The sequence below is a fragment of the Drosophila arizonae genome, chromosome 3 (genome assembly GCF_054131065.1).
Source record: "Drosophila arizonae isolate 15081-1271.41 chromosome 3, UAZ_ARI_1.0, whole genome shotgun sequence".
Lineage (NCBI taxonomy): Eukaryota > Metazoa > Arthropoda > Insecta > Diptera > Drosophilidae > Drosophila > Drosophila arizonae.
The window spans coordinates 18,116,597-18,139,592 of record NC_142923.1 but is presented as its reverse complement, the minus strand read 5'-3'; the positions used below and the strand labels follow the sequence as shown (position 1 = coordinate 18,139,592).

The following is a 22,996-nucleotide window of genomic DNA, read 5'->3' as shown; positions in this document are numbered from 1 at the left end:
TGGCAAGCAAAACGTGAAGCAAGCAACTGGCAAGGAGCTTTGTTATTTTTAACAGCAATTTCCAAGAAAAACAACAGAAAGCTAAGCGAAGCGAAGGCAAAGCAAGGCAGGCAGTAAGAGCAAGAAGAAGCAGAGCAAGTGCAGAGAGTGAAGTTTGTGTTGAGAGAGGAGCAACGTCTGCTGCTACAGCTGAGCAGCAAAGTATATTTGCCGCCATATTTGAGACAACATCGCGTATGAGATACGTGTAGCATGTGTGTGTGCCACTCTGTATGCGTATGTGTGTGTGTCTGTGTGTTTAGGTAACTCACAACACACACTAGCAGAGCTACGCATTGTGCTTCCGTTTCCGCTTTGTTGAATTCCACTTGTTTACTCGATTTAAGGAAATATTACCGGCACAAACAAACAAAGTGCAGCGCGCATGCAGCACGAGGCCCCGCAGCTCATATGTCTGTCTGTCCGTCTCCGTGTCCATGTCCGTGTCCGTGGCCGTGTGCGTCTGTGTGTGCGTGTTGCTGCTGCTGTTGCTGTGCCTGTCGAATAGACAAGTCATAAGTTTTTATGCTTCGTTGGAGCCAAGTAGTAAGAAATTTTTATGCTTTGAAAGTTGCCGTAATAACTCACACAAAAATACAAACGGAGCAAGTAAGAATGCTCAAATGCATAAACAAAAATAGAAAATAACAAAAATAGCAACAAAAAAAAAAAAAAAAATATATATATATATATATATATATATATATATATATATATATATATATCAAACTGAACGAAGCTCGAATGCTCTACAAATAGCCAAGAGCTGCAACTTAACATAAAAACTTGCTCATTAAAATTGAATGTTTGTACTTCAACTCAGTTTGCGATTGTTTTATGGCCAACACTTTTTATAAGCTTCGAGCTATATTGTAGGGAAATATTTTATATTGTAAAACTTTACTTTTGCTTAGTTTCTATTGTAGACAAATGCTTTGAGATTTGAAAAGGATGGCAAAGTTCGAAATAATTTTAAACTAGTTTACATTAAGTTAAAAAAAAAAAAAAAAATGAATAAAACAGTTTTGTTTTTTTAAGTTAAACTATGAATTTAAAAACTTGTACAAAATTATTTTATTTTATATATTAATTATTCAATCTGTTAAATAATTATATATAAAATAATATTATAAATAATCTATCTAAAAATAAATTAATTTCAATTAAAATTTTTCATCAAAGCCTTTGAATAAATTTAGAAGTCTTAAACATGAATGGGCATATTTAAAATAAATGTGAGCTTTATTTATTTTGAATACTTAAATTTATATTTTAAAGAATTATCTCATAATATATAAATAATAATAATAATAATAATTAGAAAATAATAAATATTATAAAATATTATTTACATATTTCTATAGTTATATATTATATTGTTATGCATTTACATTAACCTATATGTATATCAATTTACATATACCTAAGTACATATACAAATTAATTTTTATTTAATTTTTATTTATTTGTAATTTTTTTTTTTTACAGAAAAATTATAGTTTTTATAAAAAATTATTATTTATTTATTTATTTTATTTTTATTTATTTTTAAATTTTATAATTTAGTTTTTTACATTTAATATATTCTTATATTGATCGCTTTATATACCTTACAATTTAATGCACTATATATAGTGCTCAATCTCTCTCTGTCTCTCTCTCTCTCTCTCTCTCTCTCTCTCTCTCTCTCTCTGATTTTCAAAGATAATTATAGCATCTATTGTATCATTTATCGACCTCTCTTCAAGTTATCTTTTGCTCATCCCCAGGCAGCAGCTTTTCTTGATTTTAAATGTCAATTCGCAGCATTGTTTTGCTTAAGGACATTACCAGCTGAGCTGGTTAATTATCAGTTGTATTTATTTTTTTGTTAATTGCGCAAAGTTAAACTAAAGATTAACGACACTTGACTGGTCGTAAAGCAGGATAAGAAAAATACATCACATACCCTAAGTAAGACAGAGCATTTAAGAAAGAAAAGAAACCTAGATGAAAAACTTACATAAAGAGTGTGTGTGTGTGAGAGAGAGTGAGAGAGATGGAAGGCAGGCAGCTGTAGCTGCAGCTATTGGGTGTGTGTGTGTGTGTGTGTTAAATCTGAGGCTTGAGTGCGATGTACAGGACTAGCAGGAGCAACAATAATAACAGCCAAACACGTGTTTATGCATACGTGTGTGTGTGTGTGTGTGAGTGTGTGGAGAAGATTGTTATAAGTTGCAGTTGAGCGGATATTTTGTACTTCAGTGGCTACGGCAATTGAGAACAAGAAGCGATGCTGCAACAGACTGTGGTAAATTAAGTGGCAAATAAACAGGAACCTTCTGCAGGCCACTAAAAGATGCATAACGAGCTTTAAAATGTTTCTCTTTCCTTTTAAACATTTTTAAGCGAATTTTTAACTCACTCCACTCACAATCTTCATCTCTCACTCTCTCTCTCTCTCTCTCTCTCTCTTTCTATCTGTTAAAGGTGAATCTGCCGTTGTCTTCGTGCATATAAAAAAACATTAAAAAAAAGCCGCTTTATTGTCAATTTTAATACGTTTTGCATTTTATGCGATTTGCAGAGGCACAGGCAAATAATCCTTTGCCTTTGTCATAAAAAAGCAAAGGCAGAGGACAGTCAAGAGTTGCAGAGAAGAATAAAAATATATGTGCAGGCAGAGTAGGAGAGGGTGAGTGAGGCAGTGATGGAGAATAACTGAAGTTTACGAGCGTCTCTTGTGCTCGCATCTTGAGTGCCCTTTGACATGACATTCAACAGCTTTACGTGCGCTCGTGCCTAATTTAAGGATAAGGCGTGCCACACGCTCACTCTTCGCCTTCACCTCTGACTCTATCGCTGTCTCTGTCTTCTGCTCTGGCTGAGATTTAACCTTTTTGGCATTTAATCGAATTTATGCATTAAACAAGCAGCGGACAGCAGCAACAACAACAGCAACAATAGCAACAGCAGTTCACTTTGCTTTACTTCACTACACTTGACTTGACTTGGCTTCAGTTCAGAGTAATTTCCGGCCGTTTGGCAGCCACTTAAAGGGATTAAAACTTTCCATAATATAATATCATTTCAAATTGTCAGTGAAATCAACTGAAATATTTACTTATACTATAGACACGCCCACTCCCCTCTGGGTGTCATGCCTTCCACGCCAACAGGTCGCTGGATTGTCAACCATATGAAAGAGTCGCAATTTCTCGTATAGCTAATCCGCTTAGCATTACGATAACTTAACTTTTGAGCCATTTAAATCAGTGCTCGGGCTTGTTTGTGACTTTTGGGTCGCGATAACAGTCAAGGGCGGGGATTACAGCAGCGGCAGTCATGGGCCAGGCCATAGGGGAAGCTCTCCCTCCTCTCTCTCTCTCTCTCTCTCTCTCTCTCTCCCGCTCTCTCTCGCTCTGTTTGCTGGAGCATCAATTACAGCGACAGACGCCAGTTTCGCCTAATAATGCAGAAAATGCCAAACAAAGTGTTTAACGTTGTCAATTTAACAACCTCGAGCGCTTTTTTATGGCGCTCGCTATCCCTGCGCCCGCCCGCCCCCCAACGCCCACACACCCCGCACTTCCACGCAAACAGGCGTACGACAATAGCAACAACAATAAGAGCAAGAACAGCGTGAACGCTGGAGACATGTTAAACAGAGGCCCCCAGAAAAGCACAGTGGAACCGCAATGCGTGTACTTAATATTAACTAAATCTTAATAAGAAATATAGAATTATTTAGGGAATGCTATATTTTATTGTAATTTGTTATTAATCATAAATAAAGAAAAATAAGAAAATAAAATTGGAATAAAAAAAACTTTTGCTTGAATAGAGTATGTAATTTTTTTCCAATCAAATTATGTTTCATATCAATTTATAGATTATATATAATATTAATGATTATATATATATATATATATATATATATATATATATAGATAAAGTCTATTATATATCTAATATATATATATATATATATATATATATATATATATATATATATATATATATATATATATATATATATATATATATATATATATATATATATATATATATATATATTAGATATATAATAGACTTTTAAGAAGTCAAAAAATCTAAAATTTTAACCCTTTGCCTATTTTAAAGCTTTAAGCTTTATTCTTATTTAAAAAAAAAAAAAAAAAAAAAAAACAATAATAATACTATTATTTTATTTAATTATTTTTTTTTTCCTTTTATTTGTATTTTTTTTTTTATTGTTATATTAGGAAAATATAAATGTTTTTAAAACACGTTACTTACCTTAGATATAGCAGCTCTAAAAATATTATATAATTTTCGTTATCATCTTAAAGTGTGGCGTAGTCAATCGAATTACCTGTAAATAAGAATGAATTGAATTAAATTAAATAATAATATGTGCAGAAAGAGATTTAAAGGCATATTTTTCTAAATATTTCTTTCCATTTATCTATCAATATTCGTGTGGGCTGCGGATGTGATTTGAATTTGATTTCGTTTTCAATTTCGATTTATTATGAGCGTGGCCCCATCAGTGTGTTGAATTTTTGATGTGAACTCAATATTTGCACACTTAATAGCTTCATTTGCGGCACTGTGGCACATGCGAAGACAATGTCACGCGAGCGAGACACACACACACAGAGAGGGAAAGATGCGGGGGCAAAGGAAGGAACAGAGATAGGGAAGCTGCGAGCCAGGCAGAATGGTTTGCAAAAGCTGCGACAAGCATGGCTACTCCATGCACGACTCTGGCACGCCGCAGATGCTGAGACACACGCACACACAGACACACACATATACACCCACACAGTGTCAGCAAGTGAGACAGAGATACACGCATCGTCAGACAACACACATGTTAACATAAACGTCAAACACACAAAAGGCCGCCAACAACGCCTCGCTGGCTAGGAATGGACCCTGGTTGGGATAGACAAACGTTGCCAAGGCTAACAGCGTCTGTGTGTGGGGATGCGGAGGGGGCGTACGGGTGTGAGTTGAAAGTTAGGATCGAGTTATTGGCTGGGGAATGCTGTTCATACATTGGCTCTAAGTGGCGCAGTTTTTGCGGCGATTATCTCAAAGCATTCGCAGCGAAACGTTAAGACTGTTCAATTTTGGCAATTGATTGCCCGTTTTTCTTGGCATGTGTGTTGGTGTATGTATATGTATGTGGATATATGTGATTGCTATCTATGGTAGCCATAGCAAAGCCCACACACACACACACACACATAAATACTTGAAGCTGCCTGATGGCCGGCAGCCCACTAGCTCAGATGCCCATATTCTAGGCAAAAAAAAAAAAAAAAAATGGGCGTGGTCATGTTGCCTGCTACACTACATTAAGCTAACTAATGATGCATGCCAAAAGACAACAACAACAACAATAAGCAACAACAATGAAAGCACAACAACTAGAGCTCACGCAGCCAGCAGAGATAAAAAATTATGAACGCAAATCTTCAATATACACGCACACACAATCAAGACACTCACACCCGCACACACACACGTACACAATCAGCACACCCACACACACACACACACATACACACGTATTAAAGCTGGACCCTTAGCTGGACCTGAACCTGTGCCACAGTTAATTGAAGTCATAAAAAGACAACAACAAAAGACAACAAACAAACATCTTTTATCTGCATTTTGTTATTGTTGCCGTTGTTGTTGTTGTTGTTGTTGTGCGTGTGAATTGCTCTCCTGGTTTTTTGTATATTTTTATAACTTGTTTGTTTTCTTTTTTTGCTTTGCTTTCAGTCTTTCATTTTGGCTTCAGTCTTGTATACCCTATAAAAAAAAGGCAGGTAACTATTAAAAATGTGGATAAATCTATGAGATAAAACAGCTTTTGTATACGTATAATCATTTCTTTTATATATAATATACAAAACATCTATCTATATATATAGTAGCTAAAGACTATTTTGTATTTGAATTGTTTAAAGCATTTACCGGAAGTTTTTTACGAGCAAGAAACAACCAAAAGAACTAAATACTTGCAAAGTTTAATAAACTGTTATTAAATGTTAAACTGACTTTATTCAGAGCAAAGGCGACTGAAAACAAAAAAACAGTTAACAGTTCCACAAGCGAAACTCTTTTTTAGTCACTCGAAAAACTCCTTGGAAGTTTAAGAAACTTTCGCGATTGGAAGTTTCAGACTAGAATCAGAATATTACTTCAATAAAAAATAATGAATTTCTTAATATATTTAAATAAAATATATATTCTGTAATTAATGTTATACAAATATATTTTGTAAATGTTTTATTTAAATTTATTTCACAAGACATTGTCATATAATTATTTTTTTATAATATAAACAAAAATATTTGCAATATAGAATAAAAAAATAATAGTTTATTTAATTTTTTTTTTTCATTTTTTATATGTTTATAAGAGTTTTGTTAAATAAGGTTTAATATATATATATATACTTAATTTTACACATATTCAATTTTCTATTTTTTATTTTTATTTATTTTAAGTATAAGTAATTTTTATTTTGCATATAAACTCTCCCTTTCTCCCCACGCCTTTTTACAGGATATCTCATGGTCTGAACAATCGCAACTCCCGGCTACGCCACTTGTTTCTTAATTTTCTTCTTTATCTGTTGTTGTTGTTGACGTTCGTAAAACGATAAGGACGATTTGTCATGGCAGGACACAGAGATTAAGTTGCATTGGCGCCCATTTGCCCCAGCCTCTTGTGTCCATTTATGGATAGTCACTCGCCTCAGCCATATCGACGCTTCATAAAACTTAAGTAGCTGACTGACTGACTCCCTGCCTGCCTGCCTGTCCGCCTCTCTATAGTCGATAGCACCAAATTGAATTGGCCCAGGTTCCCTGAAGTTCTCAAGGAGCTGGAAATTATTACAATGCCAACGACCATTGCTTATGGCTGCTGATCAAAAGCAAAGTATTCTTTCCATATAACTGCAATGCATTTCTGTTTAATGAAAAAAGCAAGAGCTACGAAGTGTCGCACACAAAGGACACTTGTGTAAAACGCAGTACAATGCATAATATGTATGCATTATATACACACCCACATACATATGTATATAAACAGAAATATGTATATATATTTATATGATATATTGCATACTCATCATGATGCCCTCAATGTGTATATACGTATGTGTACATCCCGAACACCTACAGAATAGTGATGGCAACTAAGATAAATCTTTGGAATACAGCGAATTTTTACACTGCGATGAATGGAATATTTCCCTTTCGATATTTAATTAAAAAATTATAATAATAATTTTTTAATTAAATATATAAAACAATAGAAAATAGGATAGGATTTATAATAAATATTCATAGGAGATTCATGAAATATAATAACTAATAAAATATAATAATAAAATATAAAAAAAAATCAATATTTTAAAAATACTATATTTACATAGTTTTTGGCTGCTTATTATCATTTAATATAAAACACTACCAAAATAATTATATTAATTAAAAATTATTTATATATTAAAGCGTTTTACATAGTGTAAATATATTTTTAAAATATTAAAAATATAAATAGCGAATATCTGTAATATTTTGTTAATTTTTGTTTTAACTCTACATATTTTTTGTATAATTTTTCTTTTACAAGATCAGCACAGAGTGCATCAATACGCTTTTAATCCCAAAATCTCGGTGTGCACCATGAAGGATTTGATTTATAGATAGTATTGAGCTTCCAGCTAATGCCACAAAGCACTCAATAAATTCGGGCCTAAAACTAACTAATCTTAATTAAGTTTGACAAAAAAGTGTGTTGTGGAGGGAAAAGCAGGGTTTTAAATCGCAGCACTTAGCACATGATTATTTATTAAAATCAAATTCATATCAGAAACGTGAATTGTGTGTGCACTAATGCTCGCATCACTAGCTGCACAAATGCGGTGCATGCGATGCATGTGTGCAATATAAATGCAATATATATGCAATTTAACGGCAACAACAAATGGACGATGTGAACATTTTTAGTGGCATTAATTATTCAGAAACCTCAAAATGGAATAACTTGTTTTACACAAGTATGTACTCCATATTGTCGGTTTGACTGCATCATGTGACCAGGCACTAATACAAGCAACGGGAGAGGGGGTGCGAGAGGGCGACAGAGGCGGTGAGAGAGAGAGAGGGAGAGAGAAAGGTAGACATGCATACATGTGTGCCGCACACGTTTTTATTTTATGTCGCCTTTTGTATCCGTGCGTGTATGTGTGTGTGTGTGTGTGCCCCTCTGGCAAATGTTGCATGTTCAAGCTGGCCAAGCATTCGTCTATGCTCAAATTGTGAATTACAGGGCATGAGTGCGGCATATTGGGTCAAATGAAAAGTTGAAAGACATTAGCTCTCAATGCTCCAGCGGAGCAAATAGAAATATCTAACAAGTTTTTATATACATTCGTATGTGTGTGTGCGTGTGTATGAGAGTGTGTTGGTATGTGCCTATTTCTGCATTTGGTTAAGATATTGCCGAGCATTGACAGAGGGCCCTCTATGCAAATTATACTGCCGATTTTCATTCTTTAAACAACTTTCAATAAATAATTTAAAAGACAGGATCTTAGTAGACGAGCTCGGCTAGGAAGTGGATTAACTTTTGCAATGGCAAATCTTAATAAATAACTATAGTCGTACTAACGGTTATCGATAAGCTCGTACTCTTAACAACTTTCACGCAGACGCTTAAATTTAAATATAAACTCAGTAGATGAGTTGAGTTAACTCTGTTAATATATGGATACGATTATTATATGGTAAACCTTTTAAAATAACAATAATCGTACTATCGGTTATCGATATGTTCGAACTCTTAAAGCTCCTCTTTTTAAAAAATTTCAATCAGATACTTAGTTTAAAAAGTAGGCTTAGTAGATGAGTTGAGTTTAAGTTCTGTAAGTTGATGGATTCAATATTGAAATGGGAAATCAAAAAGATTAAAATAAAACAATACTCTTTTTATCGGTTATCGATAAGTATGCACTTCTAATGCTGAACATAGAAAATGGCTGTCTTTAAAATAAATAGTAATTGGTATTAATCCTTAATCGATTAAAAACATATTTATTATCAAATGCAAATTTAATAATTTATCGATAGTCACCCGTTAGTTCCACGACTACAGCGCATTTATAAATGCAGCAAACTTAACAAAGGATATCCGTGCCTGCTCCCTGTTGCTAGTGACAAAAACAATTGTTCAAATTTCCAGTTCAAATGTGAAGTAGAAATGATAACAAACAAAATAATTATACAAAAGAAAAAAAATGTGAAATGCACTTTGTTTAATTAGCGCTTGTGCAGCGCGACAGCAGCTCAAGTGTTTTCATGCTGCTCTGCATGTCGGACATGAATAGGCCTTTAAGAGCGCAATAAACAGGCCAAACAAACAAACGTATATATACCACAGCCACGCCCACCAATTATAATGAATACGGTTCGAGTCAATGGCTGTGAGTGTGTGTGTGTGTGTGCGTGTGTGTGTGCTCCTTATACAAGTGTATATCAAAGTGTGAATTCTGCCTGGCAGCAAAACGATAATAATCTTCATTTGGCACTCCTCTCAGTGGCCGGCCATCGGCCATGGTATATACATACATAGCTCGTATTTCTACAGCTGGAACTTCAGTTTTGTGGAGCTGTTTGTGTGTGCTTTAACTGGATCTGTTTGTGTCTGGCTAACATGTCCCTAGTCTATTGTTGTTGCGGCGTGCTGCCTGCCTATGCACAGTACCCCCTACCCCGCCCACCTACTCCCACTCCAATTGTCTCTGTCTCTGTGGGAGTCTGTCCGGCAATTGATGTTACTGTAACTGACCAAAACGTCGGACGTCTTTTTGGTTGTCTATTTACAGCCGTGATTTGTCTGTGCTCTTGCTGCCTGTGCTTGTGCTCGTGTGTGTGTGTGTGTGTGTATGTGTGTGAAGTCCACTTCAATGCCTCCTCATCTCGTTACGCCCCTCTTTGCAAATGCTGTCTCACTAATTGGCAGTTTAACAGCATAACTGTCCGAATTTGACTCGGAGTGAGCTTATGATTATGCAATTTCAATTACAGCTGACTAATGGCCATAAGCATGTAAAGCCACAAGCAGATCCAGATCCAGATCCTTGTTTAACTTGGCCTTTCGAAAGTCGAAATCTCAATCTGTATAGCTATCTCTGGTAAAAAGTTTGTAGACCTTACTTATTTGACTTATATATTCCATGACTTTAATTCGCTTCTTTTCAGTATTAATATATTATCTGAGGAATTTCTCCAAGTTCTTTTCGGGGTCTAAAATCGAAGTTGCAATTAAAATATATCAAAGCCCTGCCGACCCTTTGTCATTTCACTCTGTGTAAGAAATTGCTTGCCTATAAAGATTCATAAGGATATGTTTTATTACTATTTATTTTTTGTTTATTTATTTCTTTTTATTTGCTTCCTTGAGCTATTATCGATTAGTTTATCTAACATTAATAGAAAGCCTGTAAGCGTTTTATACTCGTTATAGAAAAAATATCATATTACTTGACTGCCTTTTTTTATAATTATCCTTCAGCTCATCCAGTTTTCAACCCAGATTTCACATCTAACAATTTTATTTGGCATACCGAACCTCAAAACTGAACGAGCTGAATATTTTTCTTTGCCTGTAGTAGCTATTGACTCGCTTGGGAGGCTTCTACATTTGCGTAGCAAAGGCGCTCTAAAAGCTGATTCAAGCCGATGAAGAAGTTGAAGATTATTTTATTCTTTTCTATTATTAATATTTAAAATAATATTTGTTTCACCAATGTTGGGTTCCAATTCATAAATTTTAGACTGCGACGCTATTCCACTTAATGCCATTACAAACAGCTAAAATACGAAATTTAAATTGAATAATTTTTAATTAAGAAATATGTATGATCATATGTGTATATATATGATACACACATACATACATATATAAGAAAAAACAATTAATTCGTTTCAAGTATTTTAGCAAACATTGCTCAAGAAATTAGAGAAAATGGCAGCAGCAGCAGCAGCAGTTAAATGGGAATTCGAAAGCTGCTGAAAGCAATCTGTAGAAGTGCTTGGCTTGGCTGTGCCCTGCCTGTGATGCGATGCCTTTCAGGCATAACCATAGCCATAGTTAAAGCCATAGCGGAATGCAGTGATGCATCTTTTAAGCCTGGCGGGCCCAAAAATTTTAATTTCTAAATAAACTTTGAGACGCTTTTCGGTTGGCGTGTCAAGAGCAGAAGCAGCCAAAAAATAAACAGGGATACCCCGCAGCGCTGCTCCTGACCCCACTGCTCCTCAGCAACACCATCAACATCGTCATCATCATCATCGTCATCGTCATCATCGTCATCAGCCCTATGAACCGAAAAGCTCTTCAGTTAACTTTTCTTCATGTAGCGCGCAAATGAAGTGCTGCAAGAGCGTGAATGCAAGTGTGGGTGCGAGTGTGCGAGTGTGTGTGCGTGTGTATTCAAGTGTTCATGTGCGAGTGTGTAAGTGTTTTTATTAAAACCAAATGACAAACTTTTTCCAGCAACAGCCATGTGGGTGAGCGAGAGAGAGAGAGAGAGAGAGAGAGAGCAGCTTGAGATCCGCAGCCAGAGCTGAGAGCCAAAAACCAACAACGTCAACAACAGCCAAAAGCTAATTTACACTTTTGTTGTTTCGGTTACTTTATATATGTATATATGAATGTGCCACGCCCCTCAAGCACCCAGCCAGACGCGCTCCAGCCGGCCCCCAAACCGAATGGCGTAATGGAAAAACTATTTCTGCGAAAGAGGAACACAAATGTTGTCAAAAAATTTGTGAATACTAAAAAACAGTCAACAGACAAGTGTGGAACGCAACAGGGGAGCTGCATGTAAAACCAGAAATAGCAAAACAACAAAACAAACAAATGCAAAAATAGAAAATAGAAAAAAGAAAATAGCAAAAGAAAAGAAAAAACAAATCAAATGTGTGAACTTTAACACTATTTACCGCCAAAAGAGTATGCACGGAAAAAGTTTATTCATTTAGTTGAACGAGCGCAGACGGCGGCAGCAGCAGCAGCCGCCACACACACACACACACACGCTTATACACACATGGCACATGCTGTATGCTGTATGCTGCATGCTACATGCCACATGCAACCCTTACACAACTGAGAAGCGCTGGGAAGGGGCAGGTAGGGCAAGTGCATTTCGAGTTCATTTTGTGCACAAGTGCTGTACAAGTGGGCTCAATTTAAATTACTTACAATATGGCATATAAGCTCATTAGAATGACAGCAGATGCAGATACAGATGCAGATACGGATACGCCAGCAGATACAGACACAAAATTAATATATACAGGTTTGTATATGTATGTGTGCGTGTGTCTGTGTAGAGAGAAACGCCTGGCAAATGAAGCACAAGCACAAATGAGGCATGATATTAATCAATGAATTTTAAACAAAAGGCATGGGCTATTACGGAAATAGAAGAACCGTTACAAGCAGCTTACGAGCGGCAGCTGGGGACGGGGGAATTTAGATTGACTGTATGCATATAATTAAGTGGAAATAAATTTTGGTAAATTAAAATCAAAGTTAAGCACTTAACTTAAGATTATATCATTAAACCCTCAACCAAAATACTTGAAATGAATTACAAACTGGGCTGAACATTGGAAATAAATTAATTACATCGATCTAATTACTATATTAATTATAATTTAGGTATTCACATTGAATGTTTAATAGTGAGAAATAAATGCGAGGTGGGTTAATAAGATTTTCTCACGAACGTTATAAATATTTATATTATATGATTAATATATTACAAGTAAATTAATATGTCATTGGATGTATACTAATACTTATACTTATACTTATACTTATACTTATACTTATACTTATACTTATACTTATACTTCTACTTATACTTAACTTATACTTATACTTATACTTATACTTATACTTATACTTATACTTATACTTATACTTATACTTATACTTATACTTATACTTATACTTATACTTATACTTATACGTATACTTATACTTATACTTATATACTTATACTTATACTTTATACTTATACTTATACTTATACTTATACTTAGACTTATACTTATACTTTAGACTTATACTTATACTTATACTTATACTTATACTTATACTTATACGGATACTTATACTTATAGACTTATACTTATACTTTACTTATACTATACTTATACGTATACTTAGACTTATACTTATACTTATACTTATACTTATACTTATACTTATACTTATACTTATACTTATACTTATACTTATACTTATACTTACTTATACTTATACTTATACTTATACTTATACTTATACTTATACTTATACTTATACTTATACTTATACTTATACTTATACTTATACTTATACTTATACTCATACTTACAATCAGTAAGCTGTAAGTTGAGCTGAAACTAGTTTTTAAAAGACAATTTGGACATGTTATATATTGTCTTGCGGCACACACGCGCTTTGCGCTCCACACTGTCAACTCTATGACAAAGTCATTATAGTAAACCCAGCTACCCCACCCCCGCGATGCCCGCTGACTGGCAGTTAACCAAAAGACCAGAAGCAGTCAAGAGGAGCTGCCTGTGCATCCGGTGGCTGCAGTTGCACTTTTCTTGTATCTGGCCCTGTGGCTGGCAGCGGCCGTATGGTTGACACCACGTCAGCGGTGCACAATTTATGTGCGTGTATTGCATGTGGGCGAGCGCTGTATGTGTGGGTGGGTGGATGACTGGGTGTTTAACAGTCTAAAAGGGCCAAGTTGAAGCGAACCACGAATCGCCCGCATATTGTGCATTGAAAAAACCAAAAATAAACCTGAAAAAAGTAGGAACGGTCTAAAAGCGAAAGCGCTTTGTAAAGTGCTCGCGGACTAAGCGGGTTGCCGCCATCGCACCACCAGCTTCACTATGCCCCACAGGGGAATGTGGAATAAAAACTAGAAAATCTGTGGCCAGTCAATGCGGCAGCAGCAACTGAACGGTCAGCTCTAAGGTTGCATCCAAGCTGCTGGAGAAGCATATGCAGGGTATACGTGGGTGCTTGGTGGTTTGGAGTGGGCCGGCCGGAGTTCAGATTGAGTGGGTTAATTGTTTTTTGCTGACTGTCCACAGTGGACTTAGCAATGGCATACAAAAAAAAAAAAAAAAACAACAACTCGCTAACCGAAATGAAATAAAAATAAAATGAAAAAACCCCGCAAAGCTTTGAATAACTTTAAGCAGCGTTAGCCTCGGGGCTGCCCACAAAATATTGGCTTAACGTGCGAGGCGTTATATATAGTACTTCTATTCTGTTTTTTTCGTTTCAGAGTTCTGCCATGCAAAGCAGAGGTTCTCAGCTGCAATGTGCCCACTCCAAGCTAGCCAGCTAAGCGACAATATGCGGTGGCTAAGTCTAAGCTGGGGCAATGCGAGCAGCAGAAGCAGAAAGTGGCAGCAGCAGCAGCAGCAGGAATTGGAGCTCGGGGGTATTTGCGGTGGGGTCTATAAAACTAGCACGTGAACCGTTGCAGCCGTCGGCATCCAAGTTCATTTGCAGTTTTTCGCATGTGCTCTACACCAAGCTAAAAAAACAAAAAAAAAAAAAACAAAAACCGAAAAAGAAAAAACAAAGGGCAAAAAGTTTACGAATCGAGGTAGTCACGAACATTGAGGTAATTCGAGATGAACAACCTTCAAAATGTCTTGAAATGTTTACATGAAAATAAAAATAAAGTTTATTTTGTGAGTACTTTAAAGAAAATGCGAATTGACTGTGCGTCTATAAAAGAAATAAGTCTAAGGAACTAAATGACTAAGATTCTACAAGTCTAGAATACTTTTTAATTCATAATTCGTTCAAGCTATAAAATTAAAAAAAAAAAAAAAAAATATATATATATAAAACTATTTTTTAAACATAAACAAATATTATTTAAAAAATTTACGAGAAATTGACCGTTAAGAAAATATGTATTAAATTATTGTTGGATTTATTTATTTTTAAGGGAATATTTATTCACATTTATAAATATATGTAGTATATCAAGTGCGTTAATGAATGATAAAAATAAAAATATACATCTGAATAATTAAACATTAATAAAATGTAATTAAATATTTAAAAAATATGAAAAGAAAACTGGAATTATATAAATTCATTTTTCATTTAAAAACAAGAAAAATCTAAAAACAAAAGGACAATCAATTTTTATAAATATTATCTATATTATTAAAAAATATATTTTTTTATTTTTGTAATTTAAAAAAAATATATAATTTTAAATAAATAAATAAGTCTGTTTAACATACAAATTGTCTTTTATTTTATTCTCCCAAATGATGCCCTGCCAGACGCAATAAACTGTGAAGCCTGATAGCAATCGGAGCAGGTACTCTATATAAAGTTTTTGCAGCACTCTACTTTAGTCGGCTATGTGGCATCATATCTGTCCTTTTCTATTTTTTATTCACTTTCAATCCCCGCACAGTGCGCTAAATTTTCTTCTTCATCTTTTTTTCGTTTTCAGACACTGGCGCATTCCAGTTGCCTACGTATATATGTATATGTATATAGTGTATATCCCCGGAGCGCATGTATTCCCTATAAATTTTTTACAATTTTATGCAATTGTATAGTTTTGCAAAAGTTTGTTGCAGCTATTTTTCGGTGCCGCCGACGACGATGGAAACGGCGATGGCGACGTCGTTGTGGCATTGTTTTTAACAACAACAACAACAAGAACAACGAAACAGAAAGCAACAACAACAGCAACAAACAATGCAGCAATTCAACTTCAACCACGCCCACCGCCCAAACAGCAGCGCCGCAACGCGCCGAACAAATGTACTCGAATGTCCTTTTATATGCGTTCACTGTTTATTGTGCCATTTCCTAAGCACAGCTAGAAAACTTGGCCGAAATTCTTGTTGTTTTTGTTTCTGCTGCTGCTGCTGCTGTTGCAGTTGGCTGGCATCGTCTTGAAGGCATTGCTGTGCCCACTGGGTTGCCCATCGATCCGCGCCAAAAAAGCATTCGGATTAAAGTCTAAATAATTCATTGCCATAGGCATGTCGCTGCCTTTGTGGACACAAACGTTAATTTCATATCGAAATGGGAGCGACAAAAGCTGATTGCTATGAAAACAACTAAGCTGACATGAAGCTGCACGATATGAAAAGATTTAGCTAGCTAAAAGTTTTTACATCTTTAAGATAGAAAAAAATATATTAATACTAACATTTTTAACATGTATTTTTATTCTATATTTTATAAATTATTATATATTAATATGAGTAGTAATAAATACAATAAATAAATATTTTAGCAATAAAATAAAAATGTGCTAAAAAAAAATAATAAATATACATAATCAAACAAAAATAAAAATAATTAAAACGTAAGTCATAAAAAAAAAATATTTATTAGTTTTAAAAATAAAATAAGAAACTAAATATATAAGATATAAATATATTAAAAAAAATAGCTTAAAAAATTACTGTTAGATATGCTGGGTTAGCATAAAAAATTTTTAATATATATTTTTTTTTCGCAAAACAAATATTTCAAATATAATAAAAAATAATAAATATATTTGTAAAAAATGAAAAAAGGATAAGTAATAAAAATTTAATAATGGATTATTCAAAATATGTAAATATTATTTGACGTAGACTGTAAAAAAAAAAATTATATAAAATGCTAAAAATTAAAAAATAATATAAAGCACAATTATTTTTATCAACTCAGTAGAATTTTAACCCTTCAGTTCTGTCAGCTCGGCAAAAACATAGTAACAAAAATATATGCAAACAATTTTTTATAATTATAAAATCTATCTATTATTGCTTATGCAATTTACTCATATAAATATACACATGTATAAAAAACCTACTTGCATTTGCAATTCAAATCCAGTTGGAATATGCCAGCCAACTAAAATATAATAATATTCTGGAGCCTCATATAACATTTTCAGGTTTTTTTTTTTTTTTTATATTTTATTAAAGAAAAATGTTTTCTTTGGCAATGAAATACATATTTAAGCTTTGGCTGTGCCATTTCTAAAGCTCATTCCCACAAAATTCTAGATAATTTCAGCTTAAGCAATAGTTCAGCTTATAATATAGCTTATCACTTCCAATCAGGTAAACATGAAATAGTTGTAGCCAACTGGATTGAAGTTTGGTATCTTGTTTAAGCAATCAATGTGAAAGCAAAACAAATTTAACACGATTTATCGACAGGCACAATCATGGAGAGTTTTGACACGCATGACACAGCAGCAATTCATAGCTGACCCCATTCCAGCTTAAGGATTTTCATTTCGAAATAAAAAAAATAAAAATAAACATATATATATATATATATATAATACGAATGCCATCAAGCGGAGGGCAGCTGTCAGTTCGTGGCGACTGATTAAATAAAATTGGCAACTTTTTAAGCCGCTTTCGAGCAATTTTATAAAGCGTAAGAATTATACTTTTGCACATAATTTAAGAGAATACGAGAGAGAATGAGAGAGAGAATTGTGAGATAGAAGTTGGAGGCGTGGGCAAGCAGAGCCGGAAAACATTGCATTGCATATTTTAATCAAGGGAAAATTGCATTGAAAAATATTGTTAACAATAACAGGCAACGGCGGCATTTAAATGTCCCGGCCCAACAACAATGGCAACAGCAACATTTACAACTGTGGCGCGTACTGCCAGCGTCAGCGTCGACGTCGACGTCGACGTCGTTGACCAGCGACAATTAAAAGTTTTTACTAGCATTCAAATTTTTCAATATAACCGAACGCCAATAGCCCATGGACCAGACCCGTAACTGACCACTGGCATGAAATATAACAACAGCAGCAACAGCAGCAACAGCAGCAGCAGCAGCAGCATCGGCGCAGACAACATCCAATGGCAGCACAAATACAACAAAAAGCAAAAGAAGCAAAGCCGCGACATTTCCATGCTGTGTAAAGAGAGCCGCAGGGCGAAATGCGCCCAGAAGGCCCAAAGGGAACGAGTGGCATTCAAAAACACACACAAAAAAAAAAAAAACAAAATAAAATAAACAACTTATATACGACACACACAAACACACACAGAGAGAGGCACAGATACAGTCACAAGCGTGTTCTGTTTGGCCGCCAGGCACATGCCAGCGCAATATTTGTCTATAAAAGGAAGTCGTGACAACTGTAAAGGACGCCTGGGTATCCGTGTATGTGTGGGTGTGTCAATGTGCATGTGTGTGTGTGTGTGTAGCAGCGAGCAAAGGCCACTGGGAATGTGCAATGCAACACAAATGCAATGCATGCGCTGCAGCTGCTTTATACACAGATACAAACACACGGGCACATATAACACACACATACACTCTCAGTCACACACACTCACGCACCCAGATATCTGCATTTGTTGCTTTAAGTGCGGTTCTTATAAACTCATCAAGGCTTGAGCAAGATTTTCTTGCATATTCGAGAGATTCGGCAATGCAAATATCTCTGGCTATAAATGAAGCAGGAAGACAAGTTATGTTTGGCTAGGAGAAAATGGAAAATGCGTGTTATGAAAAGTGTATATATATATATATGTACATATATATATATATATATGAAAGTAATACATATATGGATTCAGAGACGTTGAAGAAAGCCAAGCCATAATACCGACAAGTGAGATTCACGTAGCGCGTTTATTCAGCATTTCACGGCAAAACACAGCCATACAGAAACAAAATAAATTAATTCGAAATTTTTGTTAATTATCACACATTTTTATATATTTGAATACGTAAAAATAATTTTTTTTTTTTTTTATTGCTTATACGTCGACTCCCCCGTATATCTGTAGTATACGATATACTCGTATATCTTTGCTTAATTTATGCTAGACTAATTTGGTAACATTATCTGCATTTATAGCACTCGATTAATATTTAATGAGGCAAATATATAAATTACAGATATACTGTGAACTTCTAAAGCATTTCCCATTACCGAAACTTTTAAGCTGATTAGAACTGTTTTTCTATGAATTCAATAGCAAAACTTTTCTAGGCAAAGCAAGTTCGGAAATTTTATGAAATCCTCCGCAGAGATAACAAGTCTTGTGATGTTTGGAAAGTGAATTTGTTTACATTTAATAGTGAGAGGATGTCCGTAAAAGACTTTCAACTATAAATGTTTCATGGAAATAAATATTTGATAGGAATTGAGAAATTGGAAAAATTATATATTTTGGGTATATATCCCAAAAATATATTTATTGCTCAATTTGTGAATTTATAATGGGTCATATTGATATGTACTAAGGGGTGTACATATCTCTTGAAAATGTAACTTCCATTTATATTATTATTATAAGTTTGACCAACAGTTTGTAATACTCTGATGGAGGCATGCCAGATGTCATAGGATCTCATTGATATATATTTTTAATAGGGACTACAATTTTATAACAATGTTAACCGCATAAGACAAGGATTTGAGATCTATAATTTTTTTTCTCTGATACTTCAGCATTGCCGACTCGAATCAGCAGCTCCACGCAAAAGCTCAGAGTACCTCCTAGTTAATCATATTTAGCTTATCCTCCTACTCACCTCTACAATCCCTTGCTGCGTATACTTAACATTATTGCTGTCACACCTCAATCCACTGTAAGCCATAAGACTATGATTGCTTTTCATAAGACTAAAAAAACTAATAGAAAATAAGAGAAAATGTATAAATCTAAATATAGCTGGCAAACAGAAAACTTCAATAAACTTGTGTATATAAAGCTTATTCCCACTCCACAGTGTCTGAGATGAATATTCAAGGAATCGATGCTGGGGCGCACAAGGTCAGAGGAACTCAACCTGGTATCAGCGCAAGGCACAATTACATGGAAAATTTAACAGTGAAAACAATGCGCCAAAAACTTTCAAGCGTTTCTGTTTGCCAATTTTGTTTTTGTTTTATTTTATTTATTTTATTTATTTTTTTTTTTTAGCTTTAGCTTTTTGTCCATTTTCGCAGCGTTTCGCAGTTTGGATTTTGCGTATTTTCCAGTTTGCGAAATGTTCTTATCCGCTTGCTTTGCATCTTAGCAACAATTTAAGCGAGACTTTTATTCGCAACTTGTTAACAAGCAGAGCAGCAGCGCAGTTGGCGTGGACAGCGCCGTTGACTGCTCTGCTGACGTCCACTGTCGTCGCTGCTCATTAAAAACTTTGCACCAGTTCGAACTTTGCATCAGTTAAGCAACAACAGCAACAAGAAATGACAACAAAATTGCCGAAAATTATAAGTGCATAAAGTAAACGAAAATACGCAAAAATCTGAAATTGCGACTCGCTGATAACAACGTCGTTAATCAATCATTAATGCTCAATCCAGCCATGGATCAATCTAATTGAAAACCATCAAAATTCATCTCAAAAGTTGACAATTTATGCGTATATCGCTCAGAAATTATAGCTATTTATTTATTTATTATCTTTATATATCCATTTATTATCTTATATTTTATGTTTTATTGTTATATATTTAATATTTTAATAGGTAGAAATATTTCTATCATTCATATTTCTTTAATCTTAAGATTTAAGCGTTGCTGGTTCTGGCAGCTTACTCAAAACTTTCCTTAACTCAACCTATACCTGTAAGTCATATCTGTTTAATCCTGCTTCTAGCATCAAACTGAAAATAATATCGATAGTTCTAGTAGCGCACCGAAAAGTTTCTTTTGGCCAATAGCTATACTTTTGCTTATAGCTATACTTTTTCTTTGTTAGCTATATTCATTTATAAGCCCTAGCGTGAAAATGCAAATCGAGCTGAAACTTCTAGTTAGCTGGTTACATTCAACTTTCTTTGTTATAACTTAAGTTATAATTACTTTTCAGACAAATTTTATAATATCTATTTTCGATTTTTCTGAAAGTAAAATTATGAAAACTTCTCAATAGACTCTTTTAAATTGAGCATAAATCTAACTAGTCCAACTATAAAATATTTTTATTTAATTTTCATTTTTTATATATTTTATATTATATATTTTGAATATGTAGATTTTTTTTTTTTTTGCCAATACTTGCTCATGGCTTAGACGAATCTATTATCCAATTTTTGTGACTCTTCACGCTTTCTATATTCACATGCTGTTTCTATGTCTCATATACCCAAAACTCCAAAGCTTAAACACTACTAGCTCTATATACTATACACTCATTATATACTCCATCTACTCACCAGTATTCATAAACAAGTGTAATTTCAAGTCCTTTGCAATTTGTACAATATTTGTTAAGCTTTCGAGCTGTTGCACCACGTGTAAGGGATGTTCAACCAAGTCTGGCCATAATGACGATGGCTAATGCTAATTAGCTCAACTAGAGCTGCTAATTCAAAGCATTTACTAGAGGTTAAACCAAATGAAATGTCATTGAGTGGAAGCCAGCTGCAAATAGTTAATATAAAAAGCACTTAACGTAGGCCAGGTCAAGGTTAGTTCAACTGAGAATTAAGGAGTGCCATAGCACACGTGTGTGCATGTGCGTGTGTGTGAGTGTGAGTGTGCGTGTCTGTTTGGTTTAATAAGTTAAAGCTTAGCTTACATTTATGGCATGCCATGTGCATCAATTGCCGACTGCAGGTCAAGTGGTAAGTGGCATCAAGAAGAAGAACAACAACAGCAACAAAAAGCCGCAACATTTGCTCCCATGAACTAAATTCCTTTACTGAGCGCTCTCTCTCGCTCTCGCTCTCACTCTCATTCGTTCTCTCTCGTTACTTTTTAGCACTCGGCCAGCTGCGCCTGCGCCAACTGTGTTGCCTCATTCGACTCGACTGTAGGTGCGATTGCAGCTACTTATAATTGTTGTTGCTGTTGTTGTTGTTGTTGTTGCTATTGTTGTTTTGGCCAAGACAACAAGTTAGTTAAGCCAAGTCATGAGGTGGGTTTCGCTGAAGATTTGTCCAACCACCGCCGGCCATGCTCCCAGACATGCACAAGCTGTCAACAAATTGACGCCGATTAGACGTTCAACGCCCACGCAGACGTCGGCGTCGCAGCAAACATAATTTCAGGTGCCGCCGGCAAACGCTGACGTCGCGACGTCGACGTCGCTGTCGCAGTCAGTAGCAATGTAGCGGCATCTGTCGCTTACGCAATGGCCGCATATCAAATTATGCATGGGCTTTTTTGTTACCTGGGCCCAGGTGAGGGTCCTCGCCGTGGCCAGCTTAATACAGCTTGCGGCCTTAGCTGCCCACTGCCCGCTTCATAAATTGGCATTAGCAGAGCTGGGGGCTCTGCTCTGTGCACACATACACTACTATATATGTTTGCAGTTGTAATAGTAGTCGTAGTAGTAGTAGTAGGAGAGGCATTTTGGAGCTACAACAGCAACAACAGCAACAACGGCTCCTGTCTGATGCAATTTTTGTGCAACGGCCGGCGGCAGCTTAATAACTTTTATGCGTGTTTGCATATCGCCAAATGCATCGAACTGATGCAACATTTTTCGAGCAGACAATTTCCGTGTGTGCAGTGTGGATAGTCTCTCTATGCGAATAGTGGGTCAACGTTGATATATAAAACATATATGTAAATGTATAAAAAACTAAGCTTAAATATACATACATATATAGCTGAGATACCAGGCAAGAGATTACAGCTTAATGGGACTTACTCAATTTTCTAGGGAACAAAATAATTTCGATTTAATTTAGATAATTTAGACATATATGTATATGTTATATATTGTACATTATGATATAAATATGATATACGCTAGAAAAATAGAAAAAACGTCATTTTAAAATGCTGCAATTACTATACCTAGAAAATATGAATTATAAACTGAAAAAGTAATACCTTAAGTAAAAAAGAACAAAAAAGAATTTGGTAATAATCTCATATAC

General features: G+C 34.9%; 1 protein-coding gene across 2 annotated transcripts in view; it reads right to left on the bottom strand.

Annotated features, from left to right (window-relative positions):
- Positions 1-22,246, bottom strand: part of LOC108611919 (uncharacterized) — a 120,558-nt gene extending 98,312 nt beyond the window's left edge. For both annotated transcript variants that reach the window (XM_089465979.1, XM_089465981.1), the window contains exons 1-3: positions 21,688-22,246; positions 21,323-21,530; positions 4,318-4,393 (exon numbers count right to left, since the gene is read on the bottom strand). The gene's annotated coding sequence lies outside the window, so the exon portion shown is untranslated. The remainder of the gene's footprint in view (positions 1-4,317; positions 4,394-21,322; positions 21,531-21,687) is intronic.
- Between the last annotated feature and the right edge of the window lie 750 nt (positions 22,247-22,996).